Source organism: Lissotriton helveticus, chromosome 10, assembly GCF_964261635.1.
Source record: "Lissotriton helveticus chromosome 10, aLisHel1.1, whole genome shotgun sequence".
Classification (NCBI taxonomy): Eukaryota; Metazoa; Chordata; class Amphibia; order Caudata; family Salamandridae; genus Lissotriton; species Lissotriton helveticus.
In genome coordinates this window covers 68,082,855-68,102,025 of record NC_136071.1, presented here as the reverse complement: position 1 = coordinate 68,102,025, position 19,171 = coordinate 68,082,855, and the positions used below count along the sequence as shown (strand labels likewise).

Here is a 19,171-nt window from a genome sequence, read left to right as displayed (position 1 = left end):
TGCAATTGTTTGTTTTGCATATTTAGGCACAATGAGGCACGCTTTGATGTACTTCTGATTCACCAGTAACACGCCTCACTGCCTTGCAAAACCACTCAAAGGATGGATGTGGTGCCAGAGCCTCACGCAACTGCTGGGTGTGTACACTGCATTTAGCAGAACAGTTTGCCTACAAATGCACTGGCTTATAAGAGTTGGTCAATAGCTGAAAATACCACATAAATCCTACTTCTTGTAGAGAATGACATGAACAATTGAAAGTGAACATCTGGCTTTTGATGCAACAAGGAACTGAATCAGGTGGACAGGAGACTCATGGAGGGGGCACTTTGGAGGTGTGAGTACTGGGGGAGAAGTTTGGAGATGGGAAATGGTTGAATATTAAGCCTCTGTAGCCAGGGCATGGGTTTATGCCAATAATATTGCAACATGTTGAGGTGTCCTGAGGAATGAGTCAGTGCTGCTGTCTGTTCTGCTACTTTTGCCCTCAAAGCACTGTAACAACGCATATGTCTCAATAATCAAATAAAGGAAATCAAAACTGAGCAATAGACATTTATGACTTTATTGTATTAATAATGCATTAATGTATTCAGTTAATGTGCAGATAACCCTAACCTTATTATTCACTTCTCATGCTAGGTACTGAAAGGCGATCAGGCATTGAAGTCAGAGACGTTTATCGATTCGAAGAGCAAGAGCACCTGCAAATACAATCACGATTCCAATGGGTTCAACGTTGAGTACTTGATCACAGGTCAGACATCTCTGGTGTGGTGCTGAGGGAGCATTCATCTGTTTTTAAGAGGGAACATTTTGACATTCTGCAACTACTCAGTTGGGCTGTTCCCCAGAAACCACTCTGAAACCTCTGCACCCATTTTGTACACCCCTGACCACACACCTCTCACGCTCACCCTACATGCACAAATGTTTGCTAGCACCAGTTATAGCATATGTGTAACAGTGATTACTAAGGTGTTATTAGTAGACTGAATGACACCCAATGTATTGGCTTCAGAAACATGATTTGGAGACACAAGGGTTCTCACACAATACAGTTCTGTAGTCTAGAGAGGCATGTGGTCCAAGAGCTGTCTCATATGCATCAATAATTCTGATAATTCTCTCTTTATGCTACAAAGGAGAAAATATAACTGCTTTGTCGCTGCAGCTAAATAAATGTATCTATCCACCATCCACAGCTTTATTAGGCTGTTAGTATTGTAAATGTCATATATACAGCTATACGTCAGAATTTGAAAAGATTCGTTGCAGAAAAATCACAGAATTGAAGACAGGGAACAGCCCACTTTTCAGTCACTGTCTGCATTAAATGGCAAGTGCTCTAATGATTGTATAGATACACCAGCTGAAATCTCTGCTTTCAAATTCCGCATTCCGAGTCCGAAATTCACAAATCCTTATATTCACAACAGAGGCTATGTTTGGCACAATATGCATGTAACAGCATCATTTACATGGGTTACATTGTGTTCCTTCTCCTCAAGTGTGTAAGAAAACTCTTCTATTGCAAAGGGAAAGGTGCTGCTGCATGTCTAGTCCTTACTTATATTGTAAAATGTTCTAACTATGTCCATCCGGGCCACAAGGGAACAATACAGTGCTCAGCTAAAGGCTTAGAGTCTCAACTCTTGACTAGTGATGTGACTAGGATTCTACAAGGACCAAACACTTTGACCCACAAATGTAAACTGATTTCTCTGAGAAACACCAGAATCATCCTTGGTAGCTTGGAAGAAAATGGCTTCTCTAGAGAAAATGCATTACCCCCAGGAACCTCCTGTCCTCGTCCCATTACTTAAGTAAGTGGAGATGACCATCTCCGCAACAGAAAAAAAACAACAGGAGCATGCTGGGATACCCAACCCAGTCCCTCCCACTGGGAGTACATAAGCGGTACCAGCTCAGCATGCAGCTTGTTCTTTTTTCTGTCTTCCGACAGAATGGGAAGTGTTTGGACTTACCTGCTCGATTCTTCACTGGACGTCTCGTTGGGGCTGCTGTCCTCGCCGTCCTCTTTCCGCATTCTCCTGGCCTGCTGGGCTTTCCGGGAGCTGCGTCTCTTGCCGCCCGGCCCTTTGCGGCTGGGGCGCCGTTCCTCCCGGTGTCTTCTGGGTTGCAGTGCGTGTCTCCCGGCTATCTTGGCTCCGGCCATGCCTCCCTGTGTGCCCTTGGTCTTGTCTACTTTCAATGGTGGGCGGGGTTCCAGTCTTTTTCTTTCCTGGATGGGAGTTTGCCTGGGTGTACCTGAATCGGTGGGCTTGTGTGCTTTCTGTGGGGTTCATTTGAGGCCCTGGCTGGTGTATCTTCCCCCTTTCTTCTGGTTGCTGCCACCCTGTGGCACTCTAGAGGTGGGGGTCCTTTGGGGCTTCCTCCGTGGGTTGGGTGTTCCCTGGCCTTCTGGCTTTTTGCTTGCTCAGCGCTTGTTGCTGTTTGGTGTCTGGGCGTCGGTCCCTGGGGATCTGCTGTTAGCCTGTCCCCTTGGTGCATGCCGCCTAGCGGTTTCTTGCTTGTATGTGCTGGCCTGCGGCCTTGGCTTCTGTTACGCCTGCTGCCCGTCCTTTGCTTTGGCTGGGTAGACCCTGGTTCCTCCCTGGGTTGGTGTCTTCTTGCCAGGCCATGGCTCGCTTTGGACGGTCTCCCATGGGGTTTATGTTGCCTTCATCTTGTGGCCTCTTCGCTCTGTCCTCCGGGCCTCCGGCCTTCCTGCCCCATGGGCTTCTGTTGTCCCTGGTCGGCCCTTGTGGGCGTCTGGTTTGGGGTGTGCCTGGGTTTGCCTGTTGCTGTGGCCTGTTCTGTTCGCCCCTGGCTGCTTGTCAGGCGTTTTGCCCTTTTTCGGGTCCTGGTGCCTTGCGTTTCTTGGGCTCCCTTTGTCTGCTGGCTGCCCTTCCGCCCGTTGGTTCCTGCCCTTCTGTGGGTTCGGTCACAGGGTAATTGTGACACCGTGTGCGGGGAGCTTATGTTCCATTTGTTTTAATAACTGAGTGATTTGTTTGAATTGCACTGTTGCTTTTAATTTTTTTCGCTAGTATATACGCTACCTGCTACTATTTCACTTTCCTACGCGGTATCCATCTGCTAGAGCGGGCCCCCGGTAAGGTCAGCGTTTTAGCTGGTGTTCCTCGCCCAGCCCGACTTACTATTTAAAACAGGATGCTGTGTCCGCGCACCGGTAATTGTGACACCTAAATGCTACCGCTGTGTGCGGGGGGCTCATGTTCCGCTTGTTTTAATAACAGAGTGATTTGTTTGAATTACACTGCTGTTTTTAATTTTTCTCGCTAGTATACGCTACCTGCTACTTTTTTCATTTTCCTACGTGTTGTCCGTCTGTTAGAGCAAGCCCGCCTCAGAGTAGAAAGGAGGTAGGAGGTCCTTCTGTAGAAGGGAACTGTTGGCTCTGGATAAGGCAAGGTGCACTGGTGGAGAGAAATGGGGAGTCCTCCAATGCTTACATCGGACTAGCCCCATATGTCAGTTCTGATTTCATACCAGGGAGCCTGCTACCGCCATATGCATTGAGAAGGAGAACAGAGTTAGGGCGGCACTTATTAACCCCTTAACTGCTGGGCTTTTCCCCCCCAGTGCTGAGCCCTTATTTGGCTATTTGCAGTAGTTCGCGATTAGGCCTCTGTAACTTTTTGACCACATAAAGTATCCATGCCAAATTTGCATCCTTTTCTTCCAACATCATGGGTATTCTAAAGGTACCAGTGTTTGTGGATTCCCCTGGGGGGTCCCAGATTTCAGCCAAAATACAGCTACATTTTGTTTTTTGGGGGGAAAATGGGGAAAAAGTCCAGCACATGAATGTGTCTGGGTTTTTCCCCGCAAATGGTATAAAAAAAGGGTTTGTGGGGCTGAAATGTCAATTTTCCCAGCTTTTAGGGAATGATAGACTTTTGTCAGAAAATCAAAAATGTTTACACAGTTTTGGCATTTTTCAGGGACATAGCCTATTTGTGCTATTTTTTGTGCGTTCAACCTCCTTCCAGTTAATGGTAGAAATGGGTATGAAATCAATAATGTATCCTGGAAATCTATACATTTTAGAAAAGACGAAATAATTCTGAATGCAGCAAGGGGTTATTTGTGTAAATCCATCAAGGTTTCTTTATAGAAAGTAACAGTTAAATTTAGGAGAAAAATGGAAAATCAGTTGAAAAAAACAACCTTTTATGTCAACGTTTTCACCTGTAACTTCTTTTACATATGACAGCTCTTTAAAAGCAATATACCGTTACAGCCACTGGACCTTACTGGTTGTGGGGATATATAGGACTTGTAGGTTCACCAAGAAACTGACGAACCCAGAGCCAAAAACTGAGCAGCGTCTTGCAATGGTTTTTTATTATGTACTGGGTATATAGCAAGTATTCTGGGAAAATGTACACATGGAAAATTTGGTATGAAAGACTCCTATGTATTTTTTAAAAGGGAAGAGAATATAGAGTTTTGAAACAGTAGATATTTGCAAATTTCCGAAATTGGGAATACTCATACTAGCCTGAAAATTTTTGGTCATTTTTCAAAATGTTTTTTTTTTTTACACATTGTCTTTCATTTGGAAGGCAGAAATGCATCGAAATGTAATAGGTAAAATCAGTTGCTTTACAAATATGAATTACCCTAAGTCTTTGTGTGGGTAGGTGTAGTGCCCACGACAGGAAACGGGTGAAAATGCAACGTGAACACACCACATTTTCACAAAGAAAAATTATCCTTTTTTTGCAAAGTGCCTAGCTGTGGTTTTTTAACCCTTGCTCTGCCGGCACCCAGGGAAACCTAGCAAACCTATACATTTTTGAAAACTAGACACCCAGGGAAATCCAGTATAGGGTGACTTGACTGACTTGACTGGCTCCCACCAGGTTCTGTTACCCAGAATCCCTTGCAAACCTAAACAATTGTCCAAAAAAACACATTTCCTCATATTTTTGTGGTGGAAAGTTCTGGAATCTGCGTGGATCCACAAATTTCTACCCACCCCACGTTCCTCAAAGTCTTCCGAGAAAAATGGTACCTCACTTGTGTGGGTTGGCCTAGTGCCCACAAGAGTAAACGGCGCAAAACGCAATGTGGACACACCACAATTTCACAATTTCACAGTGAAAAACAACCCTTTTTTGGCAAAGTGCCTAGCTGTAGCTTTTTAACCTTGACTCTGCCAGCACCTAGGGAAACATAGCAATCCTATATATTTTTAAAAACTAGACATCCAGAGGAATCCAGGATGGGGTGACTTGACTACCTCTCACCAGGGTCTGTTACCCAGAATCCCTTGCAAACCTAAAAATGTTTCAAAAAAACACATTTTCCTCACTTTTCTGCACACATATCACTTTGTCCTCCTGTAATGTACCATTTGCTACCTCTTGTATTTGTTTGCTCACGATTGTCACTTCTGCCTCATGTAACCTAACGTTTGCTTTTGTAATTTGTTCACTTGTAATTTTCTCCTCTTGTATAATTACTGTTCCTATTGTGAAGCGCTCTGACACCTTTGGGTGAAGTCCAGGCTATATAAAAAGTTAAAAAATAAATAAATAAAAATAAAAAAAATAAGTATGTCCCCCACAGGGGGTTGGCCACTGATCAGAAGGACCAACCCACTGCCAATATCGCCGCCCTTTTGTACTTTTAAAATTCGCTGTTTTTTATACTTTTTGGGGGGCGATCGCGCCCCCCAAGGAAGGCCAAGGTTATTAATAAAAAAAATGTCCCCCCGGGGGGGGGGGAACGCATCACCACAAAGGCCGACCCCCCCAAAGACATCCCTAGTGTCTAGTGGGGTTTCCTGGCCGTGGATCGCAGCGCTGCTGCGATCCACGGCCAGTAAACCCTTTCAGGAAGGCCTCGTTTGAAAGGGGAGACTCTCCCCTTTCAAACGAGGCCTCCCTGAGGCCGTTTCCAGACAGATTTCTCCCTCGGAGTCGAGCGCGGCCTTACCTGCTGCTGTCCTCGGCTCCGGTGGGCAAATCAGTTATGTCAGCTCGCGCTGACATCACATATGGGGGGGGCGGGGGAAGACGCTGAAGGCTTTCCGAGTCTCCCCCAGTAAAAATGAAGAAAAAAAAATACTCCGGTGCAATGCACCGGGCATTTAAATACTGCCCTCCCTGGTGACGTCCAAAAGGGTTAATGCCCTCTCCATGGTCAAACATGTTCTGATATACGTAAACTCCTTTCAGATGATCACCTAGATGTGTTATTTATTACCGAAACCTGGCTCCAAGAATCCTGTGCCCCGGTGGTTCAGCTTGCCATTCAGGTGGGATTTAAAATTGCAAGACTGGATTGCACAACGGGGAGAGGGGGTGAGATTGCAGTGGTGTTTAGGGAGACGTAGGTCTTCTCTTGTGAGGCCACTGTGGGTTTAGTGGAGGGAGAGACACTGGACTTCTCCATAGTCATTTAGCCCCCTTTCACACTGGGCAGGACATTGATCTACTGGCCCCACGGCCCGCCAGGTGCCTTTCTGAGAGCTTTGGATGATGTCATTATTTCTCGTACCCTAAGGTTTTCAAATTTCCTCTTTTTGGGCGACTTTAACATCCATTTAGATTGCCCTGAGTCCGGGGGCTCTAGGGAGCTAATGGATCTGTTTGACCTGTCCCACCTTACTCAGTGGATAAAGCTGCTTTCACATAGAGGGGGACACATAATTGACCTGGTCTGTTCCAAATGTGCTCTGTCTGTAGGTGACCCTCTTCAGGTGACTTGGTCAGATCACCATTTGGTACAGTTTTCCTGGCCCATAGGGAACCCCCCTTCCTCTGTTGCTCCGGCTCACAATAATCTGGGTCAGACGATTGACATTCCGGCTCTCTCGAGGGTCCTTTCAGTGACCTGTCTGGTGCCCACCTCTGATCTTGAGGAAGGGGTGGATAGCTTTTCTTCCTGGATTAACCAAGGAGTCGGTAAAGTGTTAAAAACCCCCGCCACTAGGCGACCGAGACCAACGCCATCCAAACCATGGTATTCAGGCTCTCTTAGAGACCTTAAATTGGGCTTCAAAACATTGGAACGGTGCTGGCAGCAGCAATACTGCCCATTGGCTAAAAATGCTCTTTGCAAAGCGCAGAGAGACTACTATGCAGATATTAATGAGGCTAAAATGGGTTTCTATGCTGAACGGATTGCAAAAGCTAACAACAATAGTAATGAGATTTTTGCTATTGTGAGAAGCTTCCTGGCACCAGTTGCACAACAAACCGTCCTTCCTGTCTCTTCTCAAGGGTGTGAGGAGTTGCCTACTTTTTTGTTTAGAAAGTACAGAACATTCAAGACAGTTTAGGGCCGGGGGATATGGTGCCATGGGTTCTACCTCTACCTCTACCCTTTGCAGCATCCTTGCCATCGGCTCCGCTGCTTAAGAACTTTGAGCCTACTGCTGGCCCAGATGTCCTGGCCATTCTCAAAACCCTCAAATCAGGGTCTCCGACTGACCCCTGCCTGGCTAGAGTGTTGGCTGGAGTCGCGGAGGTGGTATATCCAGCGGTCAATAAGATTATTAATTTATCTGTTCAGACCGCTGTGATACCTGGGAGCTGGAAACAGGTTAAGCTTCTACCTCTTTTGAAGAAACCTTCGCTTGACCCATCCGAACTTGTCAGCTATCGCCCCATATCTCTTTTTCCGGCTCTGGCAAAGGTCAGTGAGAAGGTGATTTTTCGACAACTGGATGCCTTTGTGGAGACTTCTGTTCTTCTTCATCCGTCGCAGTCAGGCTTTTGGGCTACTTCTAGTACCAAGGCTGCGCTAGTGGAGATGGCGGAGGCCATCAGGGACTCCCTGGAGGCGGGCGCCAGAGCGGCCCTGATTTTACTTGACCTCTCTGCCGCCTTCGATATGGTGCCCCACCAAGTACTCCTTTCTTGCCTTTCGAACATCAGCATTGTTGGTTTCACCTGGGACTGGATTCAATCTTTTTTAGAAGATCGCTCCCAGCAGGTTTGGATGCCTCCTTTCTCCTCTACGGCTAAGAAAATGCTCACGGGTGTCCCACAGGGCTCCACCTTGAGCCCTTTGCTCTTTAATATCTACCTGACCTCTTTGATTGTTCTGGCGGAGGAAATGGGTGCAAAAATAATCGCATACGCTGAGGACACCCAGCTTTTATGTACATGGGAGGACTCTGACCTGTCAATAAAACCTGCCCGGAGTGGTCTTTCTGCTGTGTTTGGATGGTTGGCTCAGGCCCAACTCAAATGCAATGAGGACAAGTCCGAGGTTCTTCTAGTGGGTCAGTTTCGGCCCACCTTTAGGGAGTCTTTATGGCCCTCGGATTATCCCCGTCCTAAATCTGTTGGTGCCCCAGCAAAAAACCAGGGGGTCTGGTTTGAGGAGGACCTGCGGTTTGCGGTGCAAATTAAGAAACTCACTGGATTTTGCTTCAGCACCCTCAAAGCACTTAGAAGGTTTTTCTCTGTGCTTCAAAGGTCGGCCAAGGAGCTGGTTGTGCGGGCTCTTATTTTCTCCCGCATTGACTATGCCAATGCCCTGTATGTGGGAATCCCTGGATACCTAAAAAATAAGCTTCAAACCATACAGAATGCAGCTGCTAGACTTCTGTTTAATATCTCAGGATGGTTTAGTGTAAAACAGCAACTACGTGAGCTGCACTGGCTGCCTGTGGCCCAGAGAGTGCAATTTAAGGTTCTTACTCTGGCACATAGAGCTTTGCATGATCTTGGACCACTGTATATTAGGAAGCGTTTTTCCTTCTATATTTCGCTGCGTTCAGCCTCCCAGAGACGGATGGCGATCCCATGTTTCCCCAGAATGCGGTTGGGGGGCCAGTCTCTGTCTGTCAAAGCAGCTATCATCTGGAATTCCTTGCCTTTGGCATTGCGGCACTTTCAGGACCTCAGATTTTTCCAAAAGCACCTGAAAACCTTCCTCTTTAAGCAGTTATGCTAATCTGCTTCATTCCATCGGGTCACTGTTATTTTGTGCGCCAGGACACTCTTGAGTATTTGTGCGCGGTATAAATCCCATTATACCATAACATTATAACATAAATATAACATGCAGTGTGCCTGTCTGGGTGCCTGCCTGCCTGCGGTTTTGGTTGTTGGGCGCTTCTTGCTTCCTTTCGGGTGCTTTTGCTTGCCCCGTGCTTGGGGTTTCTGCCTTTCACGGAATTCGCTGGGTCATCCCCCTTGTTTTCCGTGGGGCGGTGCGGTTGTGTCCTTCCTCGGCTCTGGTGGTCACTTGGCCTTGTTAGGCTGTTGGCTCCGGTGCAGTGCTGGTCGGGGCCCTGGTGGGTTCTGGCTGGTGTTGGGTGTGGGCTTGTTGGGCTTGCCTTCCCGCCTGCTGCTGCTCCTTTTTGCCTCCTGAGGTGGTTGGGTGTTGTTGGTCTTCCTTGGCTTCTCCCTTGGGGTGGCCCCTTGTTCTTCGGGTGCCTTGCTCTTGTGCCCTGCCCTGTTTGCTGTGCCCTTTCCCTGCTTGTGGATGTTGGGTGCCGGCCTCCCATGGTGCGTGGATTGCATTGTTACTTCCCGCTCCTCTTGTTCCGCTTTTAGGTTTCGGTTGGCTTTGCCTCTGGTCTGGAGCTCTTTTTCTTTTCCCTTTGGGGGCCTGTCATGGGGCCTGTGCTCCCTCGTGGGGTGTTTTCGGGCTGTGGTGTATGTGTCCCTTGCTCTCTTGTTGGCTCTGGGGTGTTCCTTCTCCCCTTGATTTAGTCTGTTCCCGCTCCCCTGTTGGGTGGTGTGCCTTTGGCCTCTCCTTTGGTTTCTGGTGCCTGGGTTGTTCCAGTGTGCTCTTGGGGTCCGGGCTCTGTGTCTGTTTGGTTTGCCCTTGTGTTTGGCCTCCCGTTCGCTTGTGCGTTTGGGTTGCTGGTGCGCCTCTCAGCGTGGTTTTGTCAGGATTGGTGCTGTGGGGCCCTTGTTTGCTTGGGGTCCTCTTTTGGTCCCTGCTTGTGTACTTTCCTGGCCGCTCGTTCTCTAGGGATTTAGCGTGATCCTGGGCTGTCTTCTCCTTTTCGGATGACTTTGGTGCTGGGTCTGTTGTGTGGGCTGCTGGGCTCCCTGCCTCTGCTTCTCCGCTCTCTGGTTGGCCTGGCTGTGGTTGTCTGCTTCCGGGTCCTAGTGGTGCTGTGTTGTGTGCCTCCTGGCTGGCTGGCCTGACGGTTCTCCGGCTGGCTTCTTGGGCGTTTGTGGGTCTCCTGCGGGGTTGGGCTATTAGCCTCCTTGTTGGTCTTTCCTGTTTTGCCCTTCTGCCTCTTGGGGTTTGCCTTCGGTGGTTCCTTGGTGTCCTCCTTTCTCCTCCTGTAGGTTGGTCAGCTCTTGGTTGGTATTATTTCCTCCTTTCTGGTTCTGGGGTTTTGGTTTCCCCGGTTCCGTGTTGGGCCTCTGTTGTTGTCTTTCTTGGTTGCGACCTGTTTTTTGCCGGGTATGCTTTAGGATGAGCTTCTTTGATCTCCCTGGCCTCCGTTGGATGGGTTGCTGGGTTTTTTGTCCCGGTGTCTCCTGCTGTGGGGGTGGACCTCCGGCCTGGCCGTTTTTTGTGCTTCGGGTTCTTCTCCCGGTGGGGTGGCCTTTTGGTTCCTGCGGCTATTCGGTGTCTTGGCTGGTGTTGGCCATTGGTTGGTCCTGCCCTGTGGCCTGGTCCTTCTGTGGGTTTTTGGCCTCCGAGTTCTCTGTTGCTGCTGTTGTCGGCTCGGGGGGGGGGCTTGCTTGGGTTCCCTGCCCCCTACTCTTCCTGGCTGTTCCTCTGGGTGGGTGCCAGTTTCCTTGTCCGGTTCTACCCTCTTTGGTCGTTGCAACTCTGCTGGTGGCTTCCCCTGGTTGTTGGGGTGGTCCTGTGGTTGGTCACGTCTTGCCTCTGCTATGTTCCTTCCTAGGCCTTCGGCCCTGCCGCCCTGTGCGGTGTGTTCTAATCTTCTCTCTGCCTTTGAGGTGGGTTGGCCTGTTTGGTCCCTGGTTAAGTGGCTGCCTGGTGGTGCCTGGGTCCGTGGGCTTAGCCCTTGGGGGTTTCTCCCTGGTAGGTTGCCCTTTCTGGCTCCATTTCTCTGTTTGGGGTGCACCCACTTCTCCTGGGCTTCCTTTGGTCGTTCGTGGGGGGCTTGGTTTTGGCCCCTATGGTTGCTCCCTTGGGGCTTGGCTCTGCCTATGTGGCCCCCTTCTGGCTTGCCTGGGGGTGATTCTTGTGTTTTTTCTATGGTCGTCCCCTGCTGGTTTTGGGGTCTCGGCTCTGTCCGCTTGGTTGGGGGCATGCTTGGTTGTGTGCTCCTGTCTGCGTTTTTTTCCTTCTTGTGGGCTCCTTTTGGTCCTGTGGGGTGTTGTTTTTCGGTCTAGTGCCCTTGGCGTAGGTGGGGTTCCGGAAGGCCGGGTTCTCCGCTTTGGTATTCTTCACTTAGTTAAGGAATGGGACGAGGACAGAAGGGACCTGGGGGTAATATCCTATTACCTACCGGTAATCTTCATTACTCCTGGTCCCGTTGTCCTCGTCCCATTCCTTACTCCCCTCACTCCATCCCTCCCTGGCGGCCGGCCTTCCGGTTCTTGGCTTGTTGTTTTCAGGCTACATGCTGGGCTGGTACCACATAGGTACTCCCAGTGGGAGGGAGTGGGTTGGGTATCCCAGCATGCTCCTGTTCTTTTTTTCTGTAGTGGAGATGGTCATCTCCATTTAGTTAAGGAATGAGACGAAGACAACGGGACCAGGAGTAATGAAGATTACCGGTAAGTAATAGGACATTCCTAATAACTGGTACATTATGGAAATGTGCCTAATGCTGATACCATCAATAGAGAACTTAAGAGACCTAAACCACTTTAGATAAAAACACCAACAACGAATTAGAAAAAAGTCACAACATAAAAAGAATTGGTTGTAATATGTAAAAAATAGTAAAAAAGTATTACAAAGAAAAGCATCGAAAAACGTTATCAAATTGGAAATGAAGAATATTTGGAAAAAATAACACCCACTGTGAGTGACCACTACAGAGTCATGGAGAAGCTGGAATTCTTTTACCATTAAACGCAGAAACCTTCTTAAGCATGGCAAGCTGTCATGGGAAAAAGGCTCTGCTAAAGCGGCTATTTGCCAAGCGGCCCAGAAGCACATGTTTCCCACCGAAAAGATCAGAGAAGGAAAAATTGTAATTGAAGCTGCCGAAGAGGTGTTTCTTTCCTGTAGGTTTGGTAGGTTGACCCAGTCTTCCAGGAGTAAGATGTCAATCCCAAGTTCTGCAGCTCTGCCTTCTCAAAGAAAAGCCCTCTAATGGACAGGACTGGTCATTTAGACTCCTGTTAAACCCTCACAGTTTTAAGAGAGTTCCCCCAACTCTGCCGTCATTTCCCCAAAAATCCAAAATTCCAGTTCTAACGGAGCCACTGGAATTCTTCCTCGGAGGATAGCATCCTCTTCCTCAGCTACTCAAAGAGACATTCCTACTGGCATTCAAACTTGCCTTGCAATACCTAAACCCCATTTAGTGGAGCCATGCACATCAGCAGAAGACTGGTGCCACCAGTCCTGGAGCCAACTATCTCCTTTCTGTGAGCCCAGGACAGAGTGTTAAGTGATGAAGCAGTCAGTCTTTGGTAGTGAAACCTAGCTAATCTATATATATATATATATATATATATAAACACCAAAGTATGTCCGTTTGTCCTTTATGCAGTACTACACCATTCATCCGATCGGCATGAAACTTTGGGAAGTTGTTGAGTACACTCCCGCGAAGGTTTCGGGCAAAAAAACAACAAAAAAAAATGTGTTAAATATCTGCCCCCCCCCCGGCCACCCAGGGCCCTCATAATCTTTCCAATACTGAACGTTTACACTTTCCGGTGCGATTCGCTTTTGCAATGACCATCAACAAAGCACAAGGACAATCGGTGCAAGTGTGTGGACTAGATTTGGAGAATCCGTGCTTCTCACATGGAAAACTGTATGTGCCCAGCTCACGTGTCGGAAAACCTTCTGATTTATTCGTCTACGCACCAGACGGAAAAACTAAAAATATTGTGTATCCACAAGCACTCGAATAAAAAAACTGAATTAAAACAACACTTTGAAATGTTTTCCATATTAAAATGAATAAGTTATAATAAAAATGACACTATGTAAATTGAATGTTATCATAACAAGTTTCCTTAAATTTCCTTTCTTCTGAGATCGCAGCAACGCGCGACGTGTTAGCTAGTCTAAATATATAAAAACGAATGTATGTCTGTCTGTCTGTCTGTCTGTTTGTTCTTTATACATTACTACACCATTCATCCAATCGGCATTAAACTTTGGGAAGTTGTTGAGTACACTCCTGTGAATGTTTCTGGCAAAAAAAAAACACCAAAATAAATAAATAAATAAAAATGTGTTAAATATCGGCCCCTCGGCCCCCAGGGCCCTCAGAATCTTTCCAATACTGAACGTTTACATTTTCCGGTGCGACTCGTTTTTGCAATGACCATCAAAAAAGCACAAGGACAATCGCTGCAAGTGTGTAGACTAGATTTGGAGAATCCGTGCTTCTCACATGGACAAATGTATGTGGTCAGCTCACTCGTCGGAAAACTTACTGATTTATTTGTGTACGCACCAGACGGAAAAACTGAAAAAAAAAGTGTATCCACAAGCACTCGAATAAATAAACAGAAATAAAACAACACTTTAAAATGTTTTCCATATTAAAATGAATAAGTTCCAATAAAAATGACACAATGTAAATTGAATGTTATCATAACAAGTTTCCTTACATTTCCTTTCTTCTGAGATCGCAGCAACGCGCGACGTGTTAGCTAGTCTAAATATATAAAAACGAATGTATGTCTGTCTGTCTGTCTGTCTGTTTGTTCTTTATACATTACTACACCATTCATCCAATCGGCATTAAACTTTGGGAAGTTGTTGAGTACACTCCTGTGAATGTTTCTGGCAAAAAAAAAACACCAAAATAAATAAATAAATAAAAATGTGTTAAATATCGGCCCCTCGGCCCCCAGGGCCCTCAGAATCTTTCCAATACTGAACGTTTACATTTTCCGGTGCGACTCGTTTTTGCAATGACCATCAAAAAAGCACAAGGACAATCGCTGCAAGTGTGTAGACTAGATTTGGAGAATCCGTGCTTCTCACATGGACAAATGTATGTGGTCAGCTCACTCGTCGGAAAACCTACTGATTTATTTGTGTACGCACCAGACGGAAAAACTGAAAAAAAAAGTGTATCCACAAGCACTCGAATAAATAAACAGAAATAAAACAACACTTTAAAATGTTTTCCATATTAAAATGAATAAGTTCCAATAAAAATGACACAATGTAAATTGAATGTTATCATAACAAGTTTCCTTACATTTCCTTTCTTCTGAGATCGCAGCAACGCAGCAAATACCAAGGCATGCCAGTTCCAGTGTTTTGGCAGACGGTAGCACTTCATCTTCTGATTGCACACATTGTGGCACCAATTATTTTCAGTGTTGCATGCACCCATAATGCATCATTGGGAGTTTCTTCCTCAGCCCTGCTCCCCACTGAAATACAGATGAGATCTCCACCTCTGAGCCATAAGTTGGTTTAGGCCACCTGCACAGTATTACTTTTCTGAGTGTTCTGTAAACCCATTCACTGAATTAGGAAGGGGACACACTATCAGTTCACTTAAAGATGTTGAATTTGACAATTCCCAGGGGTTTCCTCACTCTGAGGATAGGCATGGCGTGTTCAGCAATTGTAAATGCAAAACAGGCAGACAGAGCAACCAAGAGATGCAAATGCACCATGATCTTTCACGAAAAGTGTGTCATTTGCCATGAACTTCACCTGAGCTCAGGCTTTGGTTAGAGAAATCATCAGATCTGTAGAATGACCATGAACTTTTTCCTATTTCTGCAGAAAGTTTTGAGAAATTACAGTGGGGAATGAATGATTATATGGAGTGCGACCCGGTACTTTATAGCTTGGGAGGGCAGGGGGTGGTGAGTGGGTGTCACTGATACATGACTAAATTAAGACATAAATTGAACTCATGGCTATATAATCCCCAAGGCTAGAGTTGGAGCCCAAGTAGCATTTATGAAGTTACAGGTAAAAAAACTGTGAGACTGAACTGAGGTAGTTATATTTTTCTGTTGTCAGATGAGCTGTTTTTAGAGAAAACTGCATGGTCCTGTAGTTGGTGTGTCCAGTATCTTAATGCTTGTAGAGTGAAGATTCCTTCACACCTTTAGCAGTAGAGCCAGCTTTCATTCAACTCCTTTTCACTGGTTGTGTTGGTCCTCACAAGAGGGCAAATGAATTACTAATGTGTCAAATATACCGGATTACTCTTCACAACTATTGTTGGCCAGCAACTGCATGTAAGTCCCTGCAGGATGTTAGTAGCTGCACCATAGATCCAGATGTCCAACTACTCACATATAGGAAACGTCATGTGTTCGTAATGAGTGGAGGAGCCCTGTGCTAACCAGTGGGAGCAATGTTTTAGGATATTTCAATTGAAGTAGTCTTAATACATTAAATTCCACCTGCAATTATATGCATGAAGAAACTCTCAGTTCTCCAGGTGACACACTGTTAGTAAGAGTAATTACTGTAATTAATGCTAATGGTAGTTTTTTTCCTTTCTCCACTCTCTCTGACCAGCTTCCTATGACAATGATGTCCTCAAATTGAGTAGCTGCAGCTACAGTGTCCCCTGGAGTGAGCTGTCTTCCAAGCAAATCAAGGGTGTAGAGGGAGCCTACGACGAAGGATGTAACTGTGACGTAAGTGTGCCCTAAGTCGCAGGTCCTAACCAGGCTACTAAATGAGTAGCATAGGAAAATGGAGTCCTAACAGAGGCAGAGACCATGGGACAAAAGAGGAGTAGCAAAAGGAATATGGAGGGGAACAGAACATCTGGATTGAGAGATAATCAGGGAAAGAGAAAGGACTAACAGGACAAGACATGGCACACTCAAGATAATATTCTGAATAAAATGCAAATATATTTAACTCAAGTCATTGAATATCAATAATGTGGTTCTCTGCACTCAACCAGAACAATTTCCCTATAAGATCTTTTAATATTCTAATCATTGCTAGAATATGGCTCTGGATCCATTCTAATCAGCTGAATTTGTCTGGGCATCCGAAATCTCCCTAAGAGTATATAGAACAGGAGTCCAGTATCTATATGGTTTCCAAAGGATGTTGTAATACTTAGAAAATATAACAGTAGTACCTCATGCAGCTTTAGTAGAGGAAAGCAATATTCCTGCAATATCACCACAGAAAGTTCAAGCTGCATCACTTCATATGGAAGTCTGTGTCATAATCACAACGGCGTGCCTCCTTGTCCAATATTTACACCTGGGAGTAAATCAATGCTGCAAAATACTCCATGGAGGAAATAATATTAGTGATGGGAGGCACCTGCTATTTGCCGCAAATTTACACATGGGAGTAAAAAATGACGACTTTTGCATCCATTGTATATATCAACACTACCTCACAATGTTTTCCACCAGTAGGTATCACAATGAAAATATAGTGGGTAACTGCCCAGGAAGACACAGGAAAGAATGGAATGAATGCTCATCTCCAAATGGGAATACATGCAAACATGGCCATGAAGTTTTTCAACACTTTATCATAGGTGTAAATGATTTCCTTACACTTTTAAAATAAATCACATGATTTCAGGGCCAGAACTCTACTGCACATGTGCACATGTCTTAGTTATTGAACTTAATTAGCTGTACTGGTGGATCTTTAGATCAATTATCTCAAAAGTCATGTCTTGATTCCATTATATGTGGGCACTTGTAATAAAGATCAGCTCCAGGTCTTTTGATCACATCATTTTGTGAAGACACATTTTGTTACATATTCTAACGAGACAAAAGATTGATTTTTTAATATTCGAATTAAAGCCAACTTTGGTATTAACTTTGCTCGAAGTTTCTTCATCACTCTGTGCTTGTTGGGTGACCAGGCGTTTGTTTGTATATCTTTAACAGATCATGGCATGTTATTCGCAACCCTGCACACCAGGGCCAAAGACATGCATACTTGAGGACTATGAAGGCGGCGGTGCTGAGAACCAGATGAAGAACCAGGTCTGCGTCCCTAAGATAAGCGAGGAATGCGTATGGAAGAATATTGAATTGGGCGAACTCCCCTGAGAAGCCATCTTGATGTTCAACAACCCATAGATGGTTGAAGCCCTTCTACACCATCCACCTTGTAAATGATTATAGTCAGGAAACAAAGGGCAGCCCTTACATCGGAGTAAAGTAGTCAATAGAAAGTGGGAAAAGTACTCTTCAGGAAGCCCTAAGTAATATATCTTTGTACTTTGCAGATTGTTTGCTACTGTTCTGATCCTTTAAGGACCAGCACACATTTACTGTCCACAGTTCACATTGCATGTCTCCGCAGTCTCACTCTTTATCTATGTATCTTGTTCCATAAAGCACTTTGGGGCCTGGTCGACACTTCATAAATGCTCCAGTAAAATAAAACATCCTTTTTGAACCAACACAAGAGTCACTCATTATAATCAATCAACATAGGACTGATGAGCCGCCTCATTTATAGTTCGGCAAACAGGATAGAGTGGCACAAAGGTAGTGGACCACCCTGTCTACCAAAATGATGGTCCGCCCACTCTACTTAGAGACAGGTGGACTGTCATGTTTCCATCAGTGGATCCCTCGTTGGCTCCGCTAGTGGAAACCTTACACCAATGCCCAGATAAACATGCTGCCTATTTTGAGCAGGTGTTCTAAGGTATTCTTGTTCTGTTCCGGGCTGTCAAGAAAAGCCAAGTGGTTTCAAACAGAAAAATTAAAATGTAACTTCTCCCCCTGGGAATAAAACATCCAGGATATATAAAGGTCATTACAGGTTATTATTAATTTATATATTTTTGTTTTACTAGACGTCTGGATGAAACTTGATGGCTAACCTCTAAATCTGTCAGGGTGGCAGAGGTTATAACCATTGTCCCCTTTCAGATTACAAACATCCGGCCATATCTCTATTAAGAATCTAACAGCCACATGCTTTAAGGCATTCTCCCATAGGCACAGAATGGGTAAAACCCTTTCATACATCTGGCCCTGAGTCTTTTACATAGTCCATTGTTTTGGTAGTTTTTTGCCGAACTGAATTGCCCTCTTACAATGAGTTCATGTGTGATGATATAATAACTCTACAGCAATTGAAAGAGCAAGGAGCACAGTTTTCTCATTCCTGCTCAGCCTCAAGCGCTCCATTGTAACAGCATATGCCATTATTTAGGTATGGGCGGCCATACACCGCATCCCATTAAAGCAAATTAAGGTTTCATCATACCTAAATTAATTTAGGAGATAGTTCAGTTAATTTTAAACCAGGGGCAGGATACTCTCCTGGTCAACAGCGCTCTCTCCAAATCTACTTAACAAAACAAACCAATACAGCCATGTGAGAAATTGGGGCAGTGGTTAAGTGAGGTGTTAACCCTGCTTAAGCAACAGGCACAATCCTTGTTAAGGTGAACCACGAAGGCCTCTAAATTGACCTGTGCCTAACCATTTGGTAGCTTGGCACAAATTCAATGAGGCTTAACTGAGAGGCAATGTGTAGAGCATTACATAAGAAAAATCCCACATTAATTTAGAAAAACTAAGTCAATAAAAATAAAACAAATTTAACAAAATTACAAAAATCTATTTGTCAGAACCAGAGTTATGAGTTTTTAAAGTTTTAAGGTAAAAACTAGTACCTAATAGAATAAAGCACCAATTGTAGACATCTTGTTGCGTGAGAGCGGGTCAAAATCCAAAAATATTGCGTAACGCGATGGAGCTCCTGTTAGATACAAGAAGTGGCTTTGGTGCATACATTTAGGCTTTTAAGAAATTTGATGAAAAATTTTCTGAGAAGCTAAAGTTCAGCAGGGTAAGGTTGCAGGTATTTTCTGAGAAGAGAGTGTCATTTTCAGTGTGCTGCTGAGCGATATCACATTGAAGATTTCTTCGTTTGGTTTTAGCCTCTTTTATGGAAGTCAACATTTCCAGCGGGATAAGGCTGGATGCTGCAGCTGATGAGAGTTCCATAAGGCCGGATTGCCTTTCAGCGTATGTCCACTTACCGGTCTTGCTGCAAGGAGAAGAAGAAAGTGGGACCTGCGGCAAAGTCAGGCCGACTGGCTATGTATCTT

The 19,171-nt window shown here is 45.4% G+C and overlaps 1 long non-coding RNA gene across 1 annotated transcript; it reads left to right on the top strand.

The window, feature by feature from the left end:
- Nucleotides 1-646: 646 nt before the first annotated feature.
- On the top strand, nucleotides 647-17,494 carry LOC144785890 (uncharacterized). Its single transcript, XR_013602055.1, has 3 exons — nucleotides 647-757; nucleotides 15,625-15,746; nucleotides 16,983-17,494. It is a non-coding gene; the product is annotated as an uncharacterized LOC144785890 (long non-coding RNA).
- Nucleotides 17,495-19,171: the final 1,677 nt, after the last annotated feature.